Genomic DNA, 22,936 nt, shown 5'->3' on the forward strand with positions numbered 1-22,936 from the left:
GGGCAGGGTTCAAGACCCGTGAAGTGAAGGTGCGGTCTCCAGCGAGGAAGAGTAGAACATGGGATACGGACCGGCCAGTTGGCACACCATGCCCTGCCGCCTCCCATGCCCTACTCATCCTCGGAGGAGTCCCCGACCTCGGCGGTGCCGGACGTTGGACGGCGGCAAGTAGGACGCGTGGCTGACGGTGCTCCCGTCGTCGGCCGCCAGCGTGGCCACCGCTTGTGCGGTCGCGTCCGCGTCAGGCTACGCCGCTATTGCGTCGCGAGAGGCGACTTGAGCGAGGGCGGCAACCTCGAGCTTCATCCCCAAAGACAAGCTCTCCTACAGAGTGTTCGCGCTTGCGGTCATGGCGGATGTGGTGCCAGGTAGGAGGACGATGCGCTATGCTGTGGAGGTTAGCTGGGCGTTGCCGCTTTAAGTAGCGCATTCTGGTGAGGCCAAGCGTCTTGGTGCGTCATTAAGTCGCCGGAGTTGGTTCCTGGGGCACTGAGCCTCTTAACGACGGCATACGGACGGACGACATGAATGCGGGCAGCTGGCGCCGGCTGGGAACGCACTGCGCGACGGCGCGAGGGACGAGGGTTCTTGGTTTGCCAGGGTAGTCAGCTGTGGTCGTGGCAACGTTGGAGATGCCCTTTCCTCACATGCGATCCTCGCATGTCATTGAAAAAGCAAGACGACCCGGCATGGTCTCAGGTCTTGAGGATGCAGTCGGCCGCGCTACACCACTCCGCAGATGCGTCTCGGCGCCCCGTGCATCCTCGATGAGCCGGGTGTTGGGGTGTGTTTGGATTGTGGCCAAAGTGCACCTTACCAAAATTTTGGTCATGACCCAAAGATTGGTCTTTGTTTGGATGGTTGCCATTTTTTTGGCATGCCAATGAACTCTAGCCAACTCTAGTTCATTTTTCTCCACTATGTGTCACTTCGCGTCTTAGTTTTGACATCCCATTCGGTTCATGCCTCGACACATGTTGACGAGATCGATTGATGTTCAGAGATCAATTGCGTGTCGTGCAAGGAGATAAAGGTTTGGTCTGTTTCTATGATAGAAATGACCTGCGGGGGGGGGGGGGTCTGTGGGGATCAGAGGGCGAAACGAACGTATTGTACCCACCCTAGTCCTCTTTCAATCGATCTCCGGACCCCGATATGAAATCGAGAGAGAACGAGTGGGGGCATGTGTGATACCTAAGGCGGATTCAAAATTTTGAACCGGTGATCATAGCATCCACAAATCATATATAAAGGGTATTAAATGTTCATTTCGTTTTTGAATGTACAATATACTCCCTCCTATCCTTTCTAGTTTACATATAAGTTTTATGTGTAGTCAAAGTATCTCTACTTTGATCAAAAAAGTATCAACATTCAACAACGCCCAATCAATATTGTTAGATTCATACGTACTCCTAGATTTGTACTCGAGATGGTTTCCAATTTGTTTTCAACCACGTGAATGTGCTTGTTCTCACGCATGCTCTTCCTACTAGGATTTCGCCACGTATAGCCAGTCCAATAGTAACTTTTTTTAAGCTCCCTGTCCAATAGTACTAGTGGAGTACTGACAACATCTGTACTAGAGTATGCAGTGCTCATAGTAGTACTCCCTCCTTCCATTTATATAGGGCCTATGTGGAGAAGAGAGATGTGAAAAAGTAAGGGGAGTGAGCTCTCATGCAAGAGCCTAGCTATATACACATTCCTAGTTAAATACAATAAATATGAAGAAAGAGATAGAGAGGAGATGGAAAAAAGTACAAATACAATAGCCAACCTTATAATTTTTTTTGCGGGAAATAGCCAAACTTATAGCCCACACTACTGTATGAGTGCATATAATAGATGATGGCTATAGATGACATGGCAGTTCCTTATAGCCATCGACTGGCTATATTATTAACCATGCTCTAATGCGTTTTTCAAAACCACATTTGACTATTGACAAGATTAATAGTACATGAGATGTATAATGTGAAAATTATATCATTGCAAGCTCCTTTTACATACGAATTTGACCGTATGCTTTGTGTAAGTTGCGTGTCAAATATTATTACTCTAACATTTGGTCAAAGTTAGCCTCGAAAAATGCATTATCCTCCCTTTCGGTCACTTACTGGTGGACCCCATGCTTGCTAGGCCCCGCATGTCAGTTACTCAATGGGTTCAGCCACATCAGGGGATCCTCATCCGTAGTATACTCCCTCTGTTTTTATTTACTCCGCATAAAACGGAGGGAGTGGTAGTATAAAGGACGCGGGTGGGGGAGGGGAGGGACGTCGGTTTGCTCTCAACTGCGGTGCCACAAGCGAGCGAAAACGCAAGACAAAGCGCGTCCATTCGGTGAGCGACGTGGAGGGTCCAGCGTGCCGGGCTAGAACACGAACGCGACAAGAGCGATGTACAGTGAAAACCGATTGACCGGTCGTCACCGGAACCACTATTCACACCATAACCTTCGCTGCTCGGCCTACGCCAGCCACTGCCGTAAAACCACACCTAATCTCCAGCCCCTTCCCCCACCTTTCGATCCCCTAGCCTGCATCAAGCGTCCCCTAGTTCACCGGAAAGCCATGGTGCGCCGCAAGATCACGTACTACAAGATGCTGATGCCGGAGCAACGCGCAAAAAATTGCGACGGCGGTCGGTGCCACAGACCTCCGTTCCCAAGTTCGCTTTGTGGCGGGCCAATCCCCGAGTTCTTTGGAGCCAAGCTATGAGGAGGAGGAAGCCGATCCAATGTTCATGGCGGAGGTCACGGCGCAAAAGGCCCCCGATGGGTATGAGACGATGGACATCGACTTCGTGCCGGCGTCCGAGTCCCTCATGGTGCAGGCGGCCCAGCGGTTCAACCTGGCGATACTAAAGGAGGACCGGGAGGCAGAGGCTCAACTCGACGCGGAGCGCGCGCATGCCGCTACCATCGAGGCTCTCCTACAGGCGGAACCGTATGTAGTGGATGTGAACCGGGCGGCGGAGGCTCAACTTGAGGCGGAGCGCGCAGATGCCACTGCCATCGAGGCCCTCCTGTAGGCGGAACCGGACGTCCTGGACTTGAACCGGGCGGCGGAGGCTCGACTCGACGTGGAGCGCGCGGATGCCGCTGCCATCGAGGCCCTCCTGCAGGCGGAACCGGATGTCCTCGACTTGAACCGGGCGGTGCTCTCCTCCGTGCAGAGCGCCCGCATGCTCCGCATGAACGAGTAGCTGGAGGCCGAGGACAACCACGGTGCGGAGACACACATCGGCACCTACGGCTGGTTCGCGCCGGCAGCCAAAGACGACAAGGTCGTCTTGTTCCACGAGCAGTGATAGTTTTTATTTATGTTGTTGTTTTTATGGATCTTTTGCTATGTAAAAACATATATTGTTACGCAAGTCGCCTGACTTGGGTCAGTCTACCATTTCAGGCGGTTGGATGAATATCCTACGTCTCCTAACCCTTCTTCGTCACCTCTTCTTCTTCCCCAACAGACCACCGCATGGGCCGTACGGATACTCCCCAACATGCGGTTGGATAAACATACTCTATGAACGAAAATTATGTGTCAGCGGTAGGATGGCTGAGTTTGGTTTGTTCACATGCGACAACACGTGTCAGTGAGGGTGCGTTCCCTTGGTTGGGTTTGCGGCGTGCAGGAGCGACTGTGTGAGGGTGCGGTGCGACCGCGGCATGCAGGAGCGACCGTGTGAGGGTGCGGTGCGACCGTGACAGCCATGCGCAAGTGTACCTCCTTTTCATTTTGAAAACTTTAGGCAAGCTTGGCAAAAATGTGTGGCGAAGTATGGCAATGCAAGGCCTAGACCCAAACAGGATAAGTACGTACTCCCTTCGTTTCTTTTTAGTCCGCATATAACTTTTGTCTGAAGTCAAAGTATCTTTACTTTGACCAAAGTTATAGAAAAAGTATCAATATTTACAACGCCAAAGAGATATCTTTAGATTCATTATGGAATGTAGTTTCATATTATGTATATTTGATATTGTAAATGTTGATAATTTTTATTCAAATTTGGTCAAAGTTGGTGAAGTTTGACTCTACACAAATCTTATATGCGGAGTAAAAAGGAACGGAGGGAGTACTACGTACTAGGAGTACTAGTGTTAAAAAAGAAAGGTCGGGTTTTCCTTCGCGGGATTAATCGATACAAATCCTCGTTTCACGTGTCAAATAATGTGTATTTTTTTCTCCAAAGCCCAAAGAGCTAACCATCTCACTCCTCATCGCTTGATTAATGCAGCGCCATGCAAACCAACCTTCTCACTTCCGCATGCATGCAGGGGATATTAATGTCCTTGGTTGCTAGTACGAGGCAAACCCCATCAATTTTGCCTCGATTAGTGTTAGTGGCCTTTTGCAAATTGTAATTTTGATATACTGGCCTTGTGTACAAAAAAATGGAGGTAGTAACTATATTTGACTTCCTTCCCCATTGCGGTGACGTCAACGATATCTCGAATGTTGTGGTTTGGCGAAGTGCGTTCGACGGAGAACACCATTGAGGGAGACCACGGTAAGTCGTTCGCAACTGCCGCCTGCAAGCCGAGACAACCTCCTTATTTGCATCCAGGAAGTCTGTTGAACCAAAGGACGCGTAAATGTACTAGTACTACTAGTACACAATAGCGTCGTCCGTCCAGTTTAGTGTGGTGAGATGGTTTCTTGAAGAAGACGATGGAGAAGCGGAGTCAGCGAAGAGTGAAATGATGGTTGCTTCGTCCGTGCTTTGTGATTTGACGCCTCACTGCTTTGTGATTTGTGATAGAAGGGACAGGGGAGTAGACTCTATGCGCTATACTGTACATGCGTCCAAGCATGGAAGAAAGAGGAGAGACGTTGCATTTTTCTATTCCTTCAATCAATCAATCAGGGAGCTTCGGTTCCATCCTTTTGGCTTTGGCAACACCGTCCACAATGAATCCCACGATGCCAAAAGCTATTTTCACATTTGTCTACACATTGTGGATGCCCTTAACCGCACCACTTGGTTTTGCTCCTGTGTGCTATCTATACAAATCTCAATTATATTGATCTAAAAAATTATGGAATCAAGATTAGTAAAAAGGAGGTGATTTTGCCGTGCGGATGGCGGGGGTGGTTTCTTATTTTTAGAGGACGTTATCCTGGCGGTTTGCTAACATGCGGTCCCACGTGTCAGTGCTTTACCAAGCCGATCCGCGTCCCACATGAGGCAGAACAACGGCAGAAGCAACACGTGGTTAACTTGAAATGATGGTTGCTTCGTCCCTCCAACTTCTTTATTTAGCATTATTACTTTGTCCCTCCAACTTAACTGCGGGAAAGGTGCATCTTTTTGATTTGACGCCTCATTGCTCATTACTACGCCGGCGCCATGACTGGGTGCTTCACCTCGGCTGCTCTGCACTGTATTCCAGTATGGCACGTGGACCCGGTAGCTTGATGTCCCACATGTCGGCGAAAGGGACTAGAAGATTTATGAAAGCGAGCGCTCCACTCTTACGACGGAGGAGTACACGACACGACAGGCCAGTGAACGGTCACTTGTACTGTATAGTACTATAGTTTTGCTGTTTCACACGATCCATCGATACAAACCCAATTAAACAGGCAAGGGCGGGATTTTCCCCGCGCGGTATATGATACTGGCCATACATTTCAAAGGCAATTTTAATGTATGCAAACTGAATAATTAAGTAACAATATGATATCTAGTAAAACTAAAAGCACATATGATTTATTGTGTTAGAGTGTAGTAGTAGTGTTGTATTGCATAGTTGTTAGATGTAACATGCGAGAACGTGTAGAGATGTAGTTTTGGAGGGCCTACAGAGAGAAAAGCGTAATACGGTCACCGAACTTCAGAATAAGCTGATTACGGTCACTATATACGTTTTGCGGTGATTATACGGTCACTTGCTCACGGTTCAGCATCGGATTGCACTCTGTTGACCGGCCAAATAGTCTGTGTGGCACCATGTTGACTAGTTAAATTGACCACGTTCCTTGTGGGTCCCACCTGTCAGTTCGCATAGGGAAAAGGTCAGATAAACACAAATTTACGCAGGCGTGACAAGACTCCAACCCGTGCGCGGGAATCACCTGGTTGTGTATGTGTCTGTCAGGGCCTGATGTGTGCGCATGCACGTGTAGGTTGAGCACTTGAGCATGAGAGTGTGTGTTAGTCGTGTCGTGTACTGGTGTGTGCATGCATGCGTGCGTGTGTGCATGTGAGTGTTGCGTCCGTACGTGGCTGCGTGTGTACGTGTGAATGTTGTGTGCGTGCGTGGGTGCATGTGTTCGTGTGAGTGTTGCGTGCATGCAGTTCGTGTGCATGCGTGCGTGTGTGTATAATCACCACACCAGCTCCTGTGTGTTAAAACAGACGGCTCAGCATACCAATACAAGGCCACCTTGTCCGCTGTGCCCGCGGTCATGACTTCGAACCACCGTCCAATATTTTTTTGTCGTTTGTTTTCATTCTTACTAGCAAGATGCCCGTGCGCTGCACGTAACATCAAGATGCATTTGTATGACTAGTTTATCTTGTGAGAGAAAAGGATGAACGAGGGAAGGCCTTATTTGCAAATGTGAAGAGGTGTGTGGGTACCTTTTTGCAAAATTGCCATAGTAACTTTCCTATCCGTCAGATATAAATCGGACGGCCTATATTGCAGGATGGCAAGCACACCATCATCATAAACTCTGTTTTTTATAAGAGTGTAGATGTAGAGTGGATACAAGCCGACAGGTGGGCCCAATGGTAGTGAGATAATGTGATGCAACACTAGAGGTGCCACGTGGAGCGTTTAACTAGTCAACTAGTCGTGTCTTGAGCAAATACAGAGTTGTACGGTGAGCCCGTGACTGTATAATAACCACAAAACGTAAATGGTGACCGTAATGAGTGGATTCTGAAGTCCAATGTACGTATCGTGCTTTCGCTTCAAATACAATGATCATCACTGTATATATCGCGAGAGAAAGATGAAACATGCTTGAATGTGCTGGGGGCTTACTTTTAGAGGACCTGGAGATAGTTTGTGTGTGTACGTGAAAGGGGCGTAGAGGGGGGGTATGCGATGGAGAGAGAGATGCTCTTCGTTTCTCTTTATTATGACTAACTTTATATATAGTATAAAAATATACAACAGTGCGGAATAAATATCATTGTGGGCACCATGCAATGCAAATTAGCGTTCATACTCCTCCATATAACTTTTTAATGTTGTATAAATGTAGAAATTCTAAAATAATTTTTTGGCCACACTATATTCAAAAGAAATGTTGTATGGGAAATAAACGTGAAGAGAGGGCTTTTTAGATCAATGGGGTACGTGATGTAACATGTGTGAATGTGTAGTTGATGCATTTGGCAGGGCCTAGAGAGGTATGTGTGTGTATTACATATTCGAGAGAGGCATGGATAGAGGGGCCAGCGGGGGGGGATGGGGGCGTGGGAGAGATAGCACGAGAAATGAGAGTGGTCTAGAGAGAGAGAGACGGATATGACGTTGCGGCGAGAGATTCCCTTGAGTGTGTATATGCAAGGGGGGAGTGGATAGAGGCACCATGAGAATATTTTTTGTGTGTGTGGTGTCTGTGTTGGTATGTGTGGGTGTGAGAAGATAACGAGACGTGAGGGCAGAGGGTGTGTCACCGCGTGAGGTCCGGTGGGTTGAGGTGAGGCCCTTCGTTCGGTTCCGTCCTGCGCCACATTGATCGGCCCGTGACGCATTTAGGGAGACCCGCGGATGACTAGTCGTACAAGACAAAGATAGCATAATTGTGAAGGACTCTGTGTCCACTGACAAAGCCGGCTAGGATTTGTAACCCTAGGTTCTTGGACTAAGGTAACCCCTTTATCTCTGATATTACTATTCATCCAACCTAACTTTAAGGGGCATCCTACAGAATGCTCTGCTAGAATCATACTCATCGATTAGGAAGAGAGGTGTGAGACAATGCGTGAGAGACAGGCCTAAAGATAATGTGCGTACAGGAGACACGTAGGCAGGTCTATGTATATAGAAAGGGTCGATGGGGATTGTGTGTGTGTATGCTTGCGAGAGGAAGAGTGCTTGTGATAAAGGTTAGTGAAAACAGTCGTAAATGGTTACGAGAGGGAGGGAGGGTTATATCGAGAGCATGTGTGCGAGAAAGACACCTCGGGACAGAGTGTGTGAGCATGTGTGAGAGACCACCGATGGAGAGTGAAACTACACGTAAAAGATTGTTGTACACATTGATTAAAGATATAAATTGTATCCAAATATTAGGATGGGATCATGATATTTGCAATTCGTTTAAGGAATGGTCATTGATCCCTCAGACATCTAGATTCTATCGAATTTGAGCATGTCTATGTTATTATTCGACACAATTGATCCACATAGTTAGTATTTTGAACTCAAGACAACGCATCGCTTTAGCAATCGAATATAAACGTGAGTATAGTTCATGTTGTGTGTAAAGCACACTATCCATACGAAAGTTACACAATGAACATTATAAATAGCTACCTATGAACTAGCATACATTTGAATTCAACTTAAGGTGGTTTAAAAAATCGAATTCAACATGAAGTCCATTCAATTATTTGAATTTGATATCATGGCATTTGTAAATCATATCTAAATTATGGGGGCACCAATCTTTGCTCTGATTTTTTACATAATAGCATATGTAGTCGTGTACAAAATAGATTCAAATTTAGCTCCTCCATTCCAAAATAATCGTAGTTATAGGATTTTCAAGTGTCAAAATTTCAAAAAGAAGCAGATAATTTAATGAGGTTTTAAACATACAAGGTCAAATTTAACGTTGTCTATTTAGGTCAATCCACAAAGTTCTAGAGTACTCTAAACATGAATGCTTGTGTTTCAAAATTTCGAACGAAGTGCCAAAAGAGCCTCTACTCGCCCGAAACCGCGTGAGACCAATGTTTGGTAGTACAAGGAAATCACTTTTCTAATAGCCCCGACCCGTGAAACCTACCCGCCCAACGTCCAAAGGTCTAAACCGGGGTAGGTTTGTAGCTTCATCTAGACGCCACACAACCGCCTCCGAAAAACATTCATACACAATGGCCGCCTAAGCACAGATTTGCGCGGCCGAAATTGCTCCCTCCCACTATTTGGGACACCTGGGATTACCATCCTACCCCCAACCCGCAGTAGGTCCGAAATTTAAGAGGGGGGCAAAGTTTGTACTTTCCCCAAATTTCAAACAAGCGTGTCCCATCTTCTGTTCAAAAAAGCCAAAAACAAGCGCATCCCAGACCGAAACATGGTTCTCCCCCTCCCCCCCGCCCACCCGTCCTATTCCCCATTCGTACTCCATGGGCGCAAAAACTACCTCTCCACCAGCCGCGAAACTCCGGCGTCCTCCGTCCGCCACCCCATCCCTCCCATCAACCGCCGCCCTCCTCCATCACGCTGGAGCCGATACCCTGATGTCGTCGTCCACCGCAACCTCAACCGCAATGCCCTCCACGGCTAGTAGTTGAAGCCGAGGCCGAGTCGTCCGTACCCGAGCCAGTTCAACAACGCCGTCCTGCGCCTCACCGCTGCCGCTCCAACTTCGCCACCCTCGACCGCACTGGAGTTGTTCCTGCTACGACGTCCTTCGCCGCCTCGGATCTGCTTCCCCTCCGCCAATATATGGCCACGGCAACACAGTCAACAATTTGGCCATGGGTTTGTCCAAGGATCCATGGTTCTCCTAAACATTGGTTCCCCCGAGAGAAAAAAGAAGATCGCCGCGACATATGGAGGAGACCACACTAGCAACCGATAAGGGTACTCCTCTTCCCTTATTCGTGCAAATCTTATGTGTTTGCTTGCGCGGTATTCATCCCACAGAAGACACTAGTTGACCGCTTCTTCTTGATACTAGATGTTCCTAGTAACTCGCGATGCACAAGGTTTCTCCTCATATATTATTTCACCTTAGCTAGAGGTCCGTCCCCCCTGAATTTCAATTCCTGGTCAGTTGATTCCCAATTAACGGAAGCATTCCCTGGCGTAACAGGCGCTAGTCCGCCTATTATGCCGGGGAAGCAGCGCCTCGGTGTTTATGTTAGGGGCGTGTGGGGCATAGAGCTACTGGCGCCCGATCTGGAGGTCGGTCGGGATTAAAGGGATGGCCCGGGGGCGCTGCCAAGCACGGCGTTGGTGTGAGGTCGAGGGGAGGGCGGGGCGGCGGAGGCAGGGGTCTAGGCCGGTGGTCGGTGGCGGTTCAAGAAAGATCGTCAATAGTGACTGGCGGGAGGTAGACGAAGGCCATCTGCCCGTTCCTTATAGATCGGACGGTTCATTAAAAAATTGACTGGCCTATTTATTTTCAGTCGACTGTTATCTTGATATGACCACATGTGGTGGTGTGCTGGAGGAGTACCTGCATTTCCTGTGCTCATATATTACAAAATCATACGGAGTAGAATCTAATTTTGTTTGCCATGCAATGTTGTAGAGCTATCATATGTCTCCTGTCATTTATTTTTCAGCCACCTGCTATCTCCTACTTTTACAGTGCACTAGTTCTGCACACACTTCACCCATACTCTCACTATTGTGTTTTTATGCAAGGGTATTTCAGAGTCTGCCTCGAGAGAAGCAGAAAAGAAAAGAGAGAAGTTGCTCCAGCTTTCTATGCGGGTAAGCACGACACGTTATAGCGCTATAAAGGGTGCAGTGTCAGCATATGGAGACGGTAAACGTAGTTGTGGGGTTGATGACCTCGCTCGCAATGAACCACCATCCCAGGTGCTTGCTTTAACTTCGCGGTGTCATATGTGGTTGCATGTTCCATATGGTGTCTAGCTTGTATTCGAAAGGCCGAAGTCGGTCTTTATTAAGATAAGGAAAGATATTTTTTACATGAACCACCATCCCGTGAGCACCAGAAGACAAATAGCTAGTAAGGGCACTGGCCGAGCCAATGACAAGCCCAGCAAAGACAGGCATCATCTGGAAGCAAACTAAAAAAGCCACGATGGTGGCGAAGCAGCCCGCCTCCCACCAGGCTCTCAGGTCCTAGATGATCATGGTCACCACTCCAGCCGGATATCTAGCTTGTATTGCTTCCAATTTGGTTAAATTGCATCTGCTTAGCTTACACATTATACCTTTGAATATGACATGCCTTTCTGTTTTTGGTACATACTAGTACATCTGTGTATTAACCATGTTCTTACATCAAACTAATGTTCTTGTGTATCCCTCATCAATCACTTATGATGAGGCAGTCAGGCAAGTGGACTACTCCTCATTTAAAGAATGCAGCGTCAGCCTCCCGACATGATTCTCAAGAAACAGCAAGGCTAGATGAAGATAGTGAACGTAGCTCTGTAGTTGATTACCGCATTTCCCCTACACTAGCATCACAGGTGCTTGCTCTAACTTGGCAGCGTGATATGTGGTTGCATGTTGCATATGGTTTCTAGATTGTAGTTCTTCCAATCTGGTTAAACTACATGTGCTATTCTGCTTAGCTTATACATTATACCTATTAATGTGACATGCCTTCCTGTATTTAGTACATAGTACATCTGTCTATTAAGCATGTACTTACATAAAACTATTTTTTTTTGTATCCCGCATCAATCAATATGATGAGACACCTTTAGTATATGCAGTGCGATATTAGTTGCATCTTTCATATGATTTATAGCATGCGCTGCTTCTAATTTGTTGAAATTCCATTTATGATGGGACGCTTTTAACTTGGCAGAGTCATATTGGTTGCATCTTTCACGTGGTGTCTAGCTTGCATTGCTTCTTATTTGTTGGAATGCTTTCTGCTTAGTTTAGACAAACAGTTGTGAACATGCCATGCCGTCCTGTTTTTTGTACATATTCCATCCTAGTATCATTTGTTTGCCTTACATCAAAGTAGTGATTGTCAGTATCATGCATGAATGAGTTCTGAAGAGAGAATTTTATTGCTTTTTCTTGTCGGTTTTACTTGACAATTAAAAATCAATAAAGCGGAAGGAAGTTAGCAAGGCAGCGGATAAAGGTGCTCCCTCCAAACGGAGGGCCTCTACAGTTTCTACTCCTCCATCCCCCAAGATGATTTCCAAGACAACACATGCATAGACACTCAACGTAGCTGTGTTTATGATGAGCACGTCTCCCCTAGTGCACCATCATCGGTGCTCCCTCTAACTTGGCACTGTTATATGTGGTTGCATGTTATGTGTGATCTCTAGCTTGTATTGCTTCTAATTTTGTTGAATTCCATCTGCTTACTTTACACATTATACTTGAATAAGACACGTGTTCCTGTTTCTAGAACATACAATATCTGTCTATCACACCATGTTCTTACATCAAATTACTACTGTTGTGTAACCTGCAACAAACACTTATCATAAGACACGTTTGACTTTGGAGTATGATATAGGTTACATCTCGCATTCTTTTCTAGCTTGTACTACTAATTTGTTGAAATGGCACTTATGACGAGACAGTTTTAACTTGGTAGAGTGATATTCGTTGCATCCTTCATATGGTGTCTAGCTTTCATTGCTTCTAATTTGTTGAAATGCCTTCTCCTTAGTTTACACATCATAAGCTGTGAATATGCAATGGCACTAATGACGAGAGACCTCTAACTTGGTAGTGTGATGTTGTTTGCATCTTGCATATGATTTATTTCTTGTACTGCTTCACATTTGTTTAAACGCCATTTTTTATGAGACACTGTTAACTTGGCAGAGCGATATTTGTAGCATCTTTCATATGGTGTCTACCTTCCATTGCATTGCTTCTAATTTAGTGAAATGTCTTCTGCTTAGTTTACACATCATAGTTCTGGTTATCTCTTCCGTCCTGTTTTTCGTACATATTACATCCTCCTATCATGTGGTTGTCTAACATCAAAGTTCAGTTCGTCTGTATCACGCATCAATTTGTTCTGAATAACTAAATTGTTATTCGTACTTCTTGTCGGCTTGACTTAACATGGCACAGAGAGAGAGGAAGAAACATAGAACGGCAGGGCATGGGAAGCGGAAGAATCCTGCAGATTCTGCTGGTACTGATGGTGCAATAGAAGGTCAAAGTCCAGCAGAAAATTCTACAAACAGGGTATCCCATGCTACACGAGCTGCAGAAAAAGCCAAACAGAAACAAATAGCTGCCACAAAACAAGCAGAGACAGCCCTAGTTCTTGCAACACCTTCCATAGTACTACCAGCTGCACGAGTTACTCGTGCGTCAACTGAGCTAGCAGCACGTTCGCAAGCTCCCTTGCCACCTGACACTACTTCCCAAGCACTCTTGACACCAGACGAGTTGGCAAGATCAGATGAACCTTGTGAGCTTCAACGGCAAGAAGGTAGTTGCTCGAGTCAAGTTACAGTTGCATGCTTCTTTATATGTAGTCTCACAATTTGATGTACACTAATACTTCCTATGTTCGTTGTTGGACTAGCACCTAGGCGCAAGAGGAAACAAACATCAGGGATAATGCTCGATAGGTTAACTAAATCTAGAGGAGGAAGAATGGAGATCCGTTTTGAGGCAGGTTTAAAAAGGCCACGTGATGCTACAGAGTCAGCCAAGTTAGTATCAGAGGCAGCGGTTGCCGATAGGTGTCATGTACGTATCCTCCCAACATGGATTCAGTACAGGAATGACAAAGACGAAACCCAGTTCAACACATTCCTCGACCATTTATCTGTAAGTATGGTTATGTATGGAAACTAGTAATATCGTCTTGCTCTATCCCATACTTTCTAGGTTGCTGATAATGAGACTCCCATAATTTTCAACAGATGAGGTTCAAGTTGGATAGCCAAGATGATGCAACCAGACAAGCTTGCACCCATGTTTTTAAGTCTACTCTACGACAATATCGGTATAACTTGAGGAAAACTCACTTTGAAGGCAAGGCTAACAGTGAACTTTCCCAAACATCTCCAGTGGAAAATATATCGGATGAAGACTGGAGGGGCCTCGTTAAACACTGCTCTGATCCGAAGTATCAGGTACATTATATATATATATGTGATCAGATCACATGTTGAAGTCCTATTTACGCGTGTGCCACACAAATCTATCTTCCTGTAGGTGAACTGTTCAAAGAACAAGGCCAACCATACGAAAGTGAAATTCCAACAGACAACAGGATCTCGTAGCTATATTGCACACTGCGAGGCTCTTGTAATTAGTTGTTGTTTCACTCTTTTCGCTGTACCATATTATCAGATCTATATTGACTTGATCCAAATGCAGAGTAAAGCCCGCAAGGACCAAAAAGTAGCTGAACCAAATGCTGTGGAAATCTTCATGGACTGTCACACCAGCAATAAGAAGGGCATGACTACACCAGTCAAAGCCGCTGTTGTAAGTCCTTAATCCTCCTGCCTTTTAACTACTACTTACTCTGACTTGTGCCTTGAACTGCATGGTTTGCAGCCAATGTCTATTACTCTTTTCAATTTTATACACAATTGTCTTAGCGTATCATTGCACCTTACAAGGTTTAAAAGAGAGGAGTGATGTTCCTTTGATCTTGACCTGTAATCTAGTTCTGTGCTGGAATTGCCCACACAACGTTACAATTGCATGTTTGTCTGTTCTCAGTTGTTTTGTGATATGAATGATGTCATACTATGCTTACCGTATTATAAACTTCGTCTCTTTATCCTTAGCCCTCAATACAATGTGAAGAAATAGACAATACATTAGCGATGGCACATGGTCATATGTTTGGAACCTGGTTTTATTATGTACTTTGCAATAAAATACAACTAATATTTTACATGGGTTCACCAGAATAAGTTCTGTATATAGACCAAAGCTATTTTGTTTGGTTTTGCTGCCTCCTTAATATCTTCTGTTCTGGTACTACTAATGTAAAACCTCAACTTTTCAGCGAGCTATGGAAAAAATGGTGGAACCGCCACCTTCTGAAGGTGGCGAGGCAACTATAATCGCAATGTCAGCTCTTGCTGCAGTGGGGTACCTGTCCACTAACAGTGCCAAAAGGACGTTCCTGCGTAATACTGGGTTGGTTGTTAGGGCAATCTCGTCCAAACTGCCTCATGATCAAGATATGCAAGCTCAAAACAATGTTGTATCTGCGCTCCAGACACAAGTCCATTCCCTAACAAAGACCCTTTGTGAAACAAGGAGAGACATTGTTCAATGTTGTCAAGATATGCATGGTTTTGAAACCAGACTATCAGACATTGCTATGTTGTTCAGGAGCCTAGGAGAACTGAAGGCGAAGGTTATGGTGCTCCATCGGATAATACAGCATGAGAACCTAATAGTCAAGTCAAATGAACTGAGCTTCTGAATTTTTGGTGGTGCATTTATCTGCTAGACTGTTAACTTTTATGCCAACCTTCCTTTTGTTTTATAGTTGTAATTTGTTTTGGTGCGATACAAAATTTGTTCTTAACGTGCAGCCATCGGCTGAAAAAAACAGCAAGCCATTTTTGTATAGTGTAGGATGTTCCCTATATTTGCACTGGTGGCGAACTTTGATGCCCAGTGGATGTAATATGTGTAATAGCCGTGATAGCCTAGCGTAAGTTGCTTGCTTATTTATTTCCTTATTGTCTTGTTTATTTGTTTTCTTGTAGTTAGTGCAGTTCTTTTTCCGCGGTTTGCTAGTGGCCGCAATAACCTATTTTTTAAAACTAAGCCACAATAACCATGGGCTACATATTTACTGTAGTTAACATGGGCCTCCTACGGGTCGTAGATACAATGGGCCTTCTAAGGGCGATAGAAACAATGGGCCTTCTACGGGGCGTAGAAACAATGGGACTTATACGGGCCGTAGACACAATGGGACTTCTATGGGCTGTATCATCAATGGGCCTTCTACGGGCCGTATGATCGGTTGGCCAAACATGGGCCAATAACAAACCACATTATGGTCGTAAATGGGCTAGAGTTGAAATCGTCCGTTCATGGGCCGACCATAACGGGCCGTCGTTAATCGGCCGTATTTGATGACGCTATGAAAACGGCCCAATTTATTAACGGGCCACAAACAGGCCGACTGTAACCACGGGCTAAATTTGGCCCACAAGCAGAAAATGACAGTAACGGGCCGTAAGTAAACGAATGCTGGAAATGAGCCCAAGAATAAATGGGCCCTGAGAAGGCCGAAAGATAACATGGGCTGGAAACGGCCCAACGGAATAATGGGACGTTAATGGGTATAAAGTGATACACTGTTCATTACGGGCCAGTTTCACCACGTGTCGTTAATGGGTATAAAGTGATACAGTGTTCACTACGGGCCATTTTTACCACGGGCCGTTAATGGGCCGAGAGTTACTAAGGGCCACATATGGGCCGAAAGACGTCATGGGCCATACATGGGCCGGAAGTTAAAATGGGCTGGAATTATATTGGACGGCCCAGATGACGCTACTGGGCCTAATTTGGATAGGCCGTAAACGGGCCCTGGGTTAGCGGGCTGTAAATGGGCTATATGCGAACAGGCCGTTAACAGGCTTGCCGTGGGCCGGCCCGCCACCTTTTGGCCAAGTCAAACGGGCCAGCCTTTTCACAGGAATGGGCCTCTGTTGGGCCGTGCCACGTGTCGACGTATCATAGGCGCTTTGGGTCCAATGAGTGGATGACATATGTCCCAACGGTGAGCCGACACGTGTTTCCTCCAGCCAATGATGATTTTACACATGGAAAATCCCCATTGCTCGGGGCTGTTAACGGGTTATCGAATCCAAAACCGGACCCGATAGCTTAACGGCGTTCCGTTACGGTGGATGCCACGTGTCGGTCACCATTGACGAAAGCACTTCTGTGACGCGCGATTTATCGTCATGGAAGTGGACACTTCCATGATGATAATTTTGGTAATGTCATGGAACACTTCTACGACAACACATGTATGACTATCTTGATTCTATCATAAAATTGTCATGGATGTACATGCATGACAGAAAATGTGACCTACTGTGACAAACACGTATCATCACGGAAGTGTATTTTTTTGTAGTGAGATATAAGTGTAGCACAATGAGTAGTTGAATAATTATGTAACTATGTGAAGATTCCTTCTCATAAATAAAATTTCAGATCTTAAGTACTTTATTCAAACAGCAAGCAAAACAAAATAAAATGACATTGCAAGGATATCACATATCATCTGAAGAAGCAAAAACTTAGGTTCAACCAAAACTGACCGATCATTGTTGAAGAAGAAAGGTGGGATGCCAACCGGGGCATCCCCAAGCTTAGATGCTTGAGATTTCTTGAAATATTAATTAGGGATGGCTTGGTCATCCCCAAGCTTGACCTTTTGTGGCTCCTTAATTCCTTTCATATCGCGGTTTCCCTAAATCTTAAAAACTTCATCCGCACAAAACTCAACAAGAACTCATGAGATAGGTTAGTATAAATCCATGCAAAACCTTATCATTCTCCACTGTAGAAAATCACTAAAATTATTATTTGATATTGCATACTAAATGCCTCTGCATATTTAATACTCCTATCCTCAAATAGAATCATTAAATAAGCAAACATATGCAAACAATGCAATCATAACAGCAATCTGTCTAAACAGGACAGTCTGTAAAGAATGCAAGAGGAATCATACTTCCCTGACTCCAAAAATTCTAAAAAATTACCACACTGTAGATAACTTGTTGTTACTCATTGTGTAAAAATTTCAAGATTTTATCATGTTCTGACTATTTACAAATATTCAAAACATAACAACAAACTTTATGTTTTTAAAACAGCAACATATGGACTTGAAAAATAAGCATGGTAAAGGCTATACATGACCTTTTTATTGAAATAAAAGATGAAAAACATTACTCTAAATAGAAGCAAGCAAATCTAAACAAAATAAAATGACGCTCCAAGCAAAACACATATTATGTGGTGAATAAAAATATAGCTCCAAGTAAAGTTACCATTGAACGAAGACGAAAGGGGGGATGCCTTCCGGGGCATCCCCAAGCTTAGGCTCTTGGTTGTCCTTGAATATTACCTTGGGGTGCCTTGGGCATCCCCAAGCTTAGGCTCTTGCCACTCCTTATTCCGTAGTCCATCAAAACTTTACCCAAAACTTGAATACTTCACAACAGAAAACTTAACCGAAAACTCGTGAGCTCCGTCAGTATAATAAAACAAATCATTCACTTTGGTACTGTCAAGACAAGATTCATATTTTTTTCTCACATGTTGTCTACTGTACCCTATCATTTCTACAATTTATATTAATTAATATAAGCCACAGAAACTAGAAAACAAGCAAACTATGCATCAAAAATAGAATCTGTCAAAAACAGAATAGTTTGTCAAGATCTGAATTGAAATCATACTTCTGTAACTCCAAAAATTCTGAAAAATTAGAACAATCTATACAATTTGTATATAAATCTTGTGTAAAAAATTCAGATCAAAATCACGTTCTAGTGAATTTCCAAAATTCATGGACTAGGAGCAAATGTTTCTGTTTTTGCACAGAGTCAAGTCAACTATCATCCATACTATCCCAAAGGATTTAGTTAGCACTTTATTGAAACAAAAGCTATAAACATGAGTACTACAGTATCTTAATCATGTGAACACACAAAAACAGTAGGTAAAGGTGTTGGGATGTCTCCCAACAAGCGCTTTTCTTTAATGCCTTTCTAGCTAGGCATGATGATTTCAATGATGCTCACATAAAAGATAAGAATTGAAACACAAAGAGAGCATCATGAAACCTATGTGGAAAGCACATTTAAGCCTAACCCACTTCCTATGCATAGGGATTTTGTGAGCAAACAACTTATGGGAGCAACAATCAACTAGCATAGGAAGGCAAAACAAGCATAACTTCAAAATTTTCAACACATATAGAGGAAGCTTGATATTATTGCAACTCCTACAAGCATATATTCCTCCCTTATAATAATTTTCAGTAGCATCATGAATAAATTCAGCAATATAACCATCACTCAAAGCATTATTTTCATGATGCATAAGCATAGAAATTTTACTACTCACCACATAAGCAAATTTATTCTCATCAATAGTAGTGGGAGCATGCTCAACAAAATAACTATTATGTGAGGCATAATCCAATTGAAAATTAAAATCATGATGACAGGTTTCATGGTTATCATTATTCTTTATAGCATACGTGTCATCACAATAATCATCATATATAGGAACTTTTTCTCATAATCAATTGGAACCTCTTCCAAAATAGTGGAATCGTCATTAAATAAAGTCATGACCTCTCGAAATCCACTTTCATAAATATTATAAGATTCGACACCCTCCAAAACAATGGGATAATTATTATCTAAAGTTGAGACTCTTCCAAAACCACTTTCATCAATATAATCATCATAAATAGGAGGCATGCTATCATCAAAACTTGGGGGACAAAATATATCATCTTCATCAAACATAACATCCCCAAGCTTGTGGCTTTGCATATCATTAGCATCATGGATATTCAAGGAATTCATACTAACAACATTGCAATCATGCTCATCATACAAATATTTCGTGCCAGACATTTTATTGACTTATTCTTCTAACACTTGAGCACAATTTTCCTTTCCATCATTCTCACGAAAGACATTATACAGATAAAGCATATGAGGCAACCTCAATTCCATTTTTTTGCAGTTTTATTTTATGTACTAAACTAGTGATAAAACAAGAAACTAAAAGATTCAATTGCAAGATCTAAAGATATACCTTCTAGCACTCACCTCCCCGACAACGGCGCCAGAAAAGAGCTTAGTTGACGGGGTGTTAGTAGCGCTTACCTAGCCTCCCCGGCAACAGTGCCAGAAAAGAGCTTGATGTCTACTACACAACCTTCTTCTTGTAGACGTTGTTGGGCCTCCAAGTGTAGAGGTTTGTAGGACAACAGCAAATTTCCTTCAAGTGGATGACCTAAGGTTTATCAATCCGTGGGAGGTGTAGGTTGAATATGGTCGCTGTCGAACAACCCTGCAACCAAATAACAAAGAGTCTCTTGTGTCCCCAACACACCCAATACAATGGTAAATTGTATAGGTGTACTAGTTCGGCGAAGAAATGGTGATACAAGTGCAATATGGATAGTAGATATATGTATTTGTAGTCTGAAAATATAAAAACAGCAAGGTAACAAGTAACAAAAGTGAGCGAAACGGTATCGCAATGCTTAGAAACAAGGCCTAGGGTTCATACTTTCACTAGTGCAAGTTCTCTCAACAATGATAACATAATTAGATCATATAACAATCCCTCGACGTGCAACAAAGAGTCACTCCAAAGTCACTAATAGCGGAGAACAAACGAAGAGATTATTGTAGGGTACGAAACCACCTCAAAGTTATTCTTTCTGATCGATATGTTGGGCTATTCCTATAAGTGTCACAAATAGCCCTAGAGTTCGTACTAAAATAACACCATAAGACGCACATCAACCAAAACCCTAATGTCACCTAGATACTCGAATGTCACCACAAGTATCTGCGGGTTTGATTATACGATATGCATATCACAATTTCAGATTCATCTACTCAGACCAACACAAAGAACTTCAAAGAGGGCCCCAAAGTTTCTACCGGAGAGTCAAGACGAAAACGTGTGCCAACCCCTATGCATAAGTTCACAAGGTCACAGAACCCACAAGTTGATCACCAAAACATTCATCAAGTGGATCACGTGAATATCCCATTGTCACCACAGATAAGCACATGTAAGACATACATCAAGTGTTCTCAAATCCTTAAAGACTCAATCTGATAAGATAACTTCAAAGGGAAAACTCAATCCATTACAAGAAGGTAGAGGGGGAGAAACATCATAAGATCCAACTATAATAGCAAAGCTCGCGGTACATCAAGATCGTGTGAAATCAAGAACACATGAGAGAGAGAGAGAGATCAAAGACATGGCTACTGGTACAAAGCCTCAGCCTCGAGGGTGAACTACTTCCTCCTCGTCATGGACAGCGCCGGGATGATGAAGATGGCCACCGATGATTTCCCCCTCTGGAGGGGTGCCGGAAAAGGGTCCCGATTAGTTTTTGGTGGCTACAGAGGCTTGCAGCGGTGGAACTCCCGATGTAGGTTCTGTTCTGGAAGTTTGGGGATATATAACAGGTGTTGGCGTCGAGAACAAGTCAGGCGAGTCCACAAGGGGCCCGCAAGGTAGGGGGGCACGCCCTAGGGGGGGCGCGCCCCCCACCCTTGTGGTGACCTCGGGACTCCTCTGGAGCATCTCCGGTACTCCGTGGGCTTCTTTTGGTCCATAAAACATCGTCGTAAAGTTTCAAGTCAATTGGACTCCGTTTGATATTCCTTTCCCGCGAAAGTAAAAAACAAGGAAAAACAGAAACTGGCACTTGTCTCTAGGTTAATAGGTTAGTCCCAAAAGTCATATAAAATAGCATATGAATGCATATAAAACATCCAAGATAGATAATATAATAGCATGGAATGTTAAAAAATTATAGATACGTTGGAGACGTATCAACTGTTCACTCTGAACTTAACTGTCGAAACTTAAATTTACTATGGAATCTGAATGTTACTGTCCAAACTGAACGCAATAGTAGCAGAGAGGCACTTCAGATGTAGTTTAGGGAGGGTCTGTAGTTCATATTCAACCTCCACCCCCTGAGCCCCCAGCCACCACCGGTCGAACCGCCGGCCCCCGCCGCCCGCGGCCGACGGCGCTCCTGCGCCGCCCCGAAACTACTCCCCACCGCCGGTCCGCCGCCGCCCCGGCCAGCCCTCTAGCCCCCCCCCCCCCCCCCGTGCCGAGCTTTTTCTCCGGCGATCCCCATGCCACCGCCCTACCGCCGGCAACCACGACCCCCACATTGAACCCTAAGATAGATAGTGGGGTACATCTCCGGCGAGCCCCCCCCCCCCCCCCCGAAAATCAACTAACCCAAATGTCGATTCAGTCGACTGACGTGTAGCTAAACCGGAGCAGAGCAACAGCACGAGCGAGGGGTGTCGGTGTCAAAACCGGCGGATCTCATGTAGGGGGTCCTGAACTATGCGTCTAGGTTGATGGTAACAAGAGACGGGGGACACAATGTTTACCCAAGTTTGGGCCCTCTCTATGGAGGTAATACCCTACTTCCTGCTTGATTGATCTTGATGAATATGAGTATTACAAGAGTTGATCTACCACGAGATCGTAATGGCTAAAACCTTAGAAGTCTAGCATGTATGACTACGATTATGATTATTCGCTTCTACAGACCTAACCCTCCGGCTTATATAGACACCGGAGGGAACTAGGGTTACATAAAGTCGGTTACAGAGTAAGGAATCTTCATATTTGGTCACCAAGCTTGCCTTCCGCGCCAAGGAGAGTCCCATCTGGACATGGATAGAGTCTTCGGTCTTTGTATCTTCACGGCCCATCAGTCCGGCCCATGGCTAATAGGCCGGACGCCCGAGGATCCCTTAGTCTAGGACTCCCTCAGTAGCCCCCGAACCAGACTTCAATGACGAGGTGTCCGTCACGCAGATAGTCTTCGGCATTGCAAGGCGGGTTCCTCCTCCGATGATTTCAAAGTGATGTATTCGGCTTTCCATTTAATGTCGTACCCCTCGGCTTCTGTGTATCAACAACTTCAGCTTCCACGTGTCGAGCGAATGCGAGAGGTCAGGGTGTTTTTACAAATAACACCCCGGCCTTATAGGGAGGAGTGTCTATTTAAAGAGATTGGATCTCAGATCCATCCAGCACCACGCGGAAGAAATCCTCAGAGTTTGCTAGAAAAGACCACTCCAACATGCCTAGCGCTCCCAGCTCCTCCTCCCGCCCCTGCGGCCCAGAAAAAGGCGATTGGGAGAGATGTTCCGTATCCCATGGTCAGCTGGTGAAGCTGCAAACACAGGGATTTCTTCCCCCCGCAGATTTGGTCCCTGTTTGGGCAGGATTGACGTCCTTCAATGACGGGGCCCAGGCGGAGAACTTCCCCAATCCATC

The sequence above is a fragment of the Aegilops tauschii genome, chromosome 1 (genome assembly GCF_002575655.3).
Source record: "Aegilops tauschii subsp. strangulata cultivar AL8/78 chromosome 1, Aet v6.0, whole genome shotgun sequence".
Taxonomy (NCBI): domain Eukaryota; kingdom Viridiplantae; phylum Streptophyta; class Magnoliopsida; order Poales; family Poaceae; genus Aegilops; species Aegilops tauschii.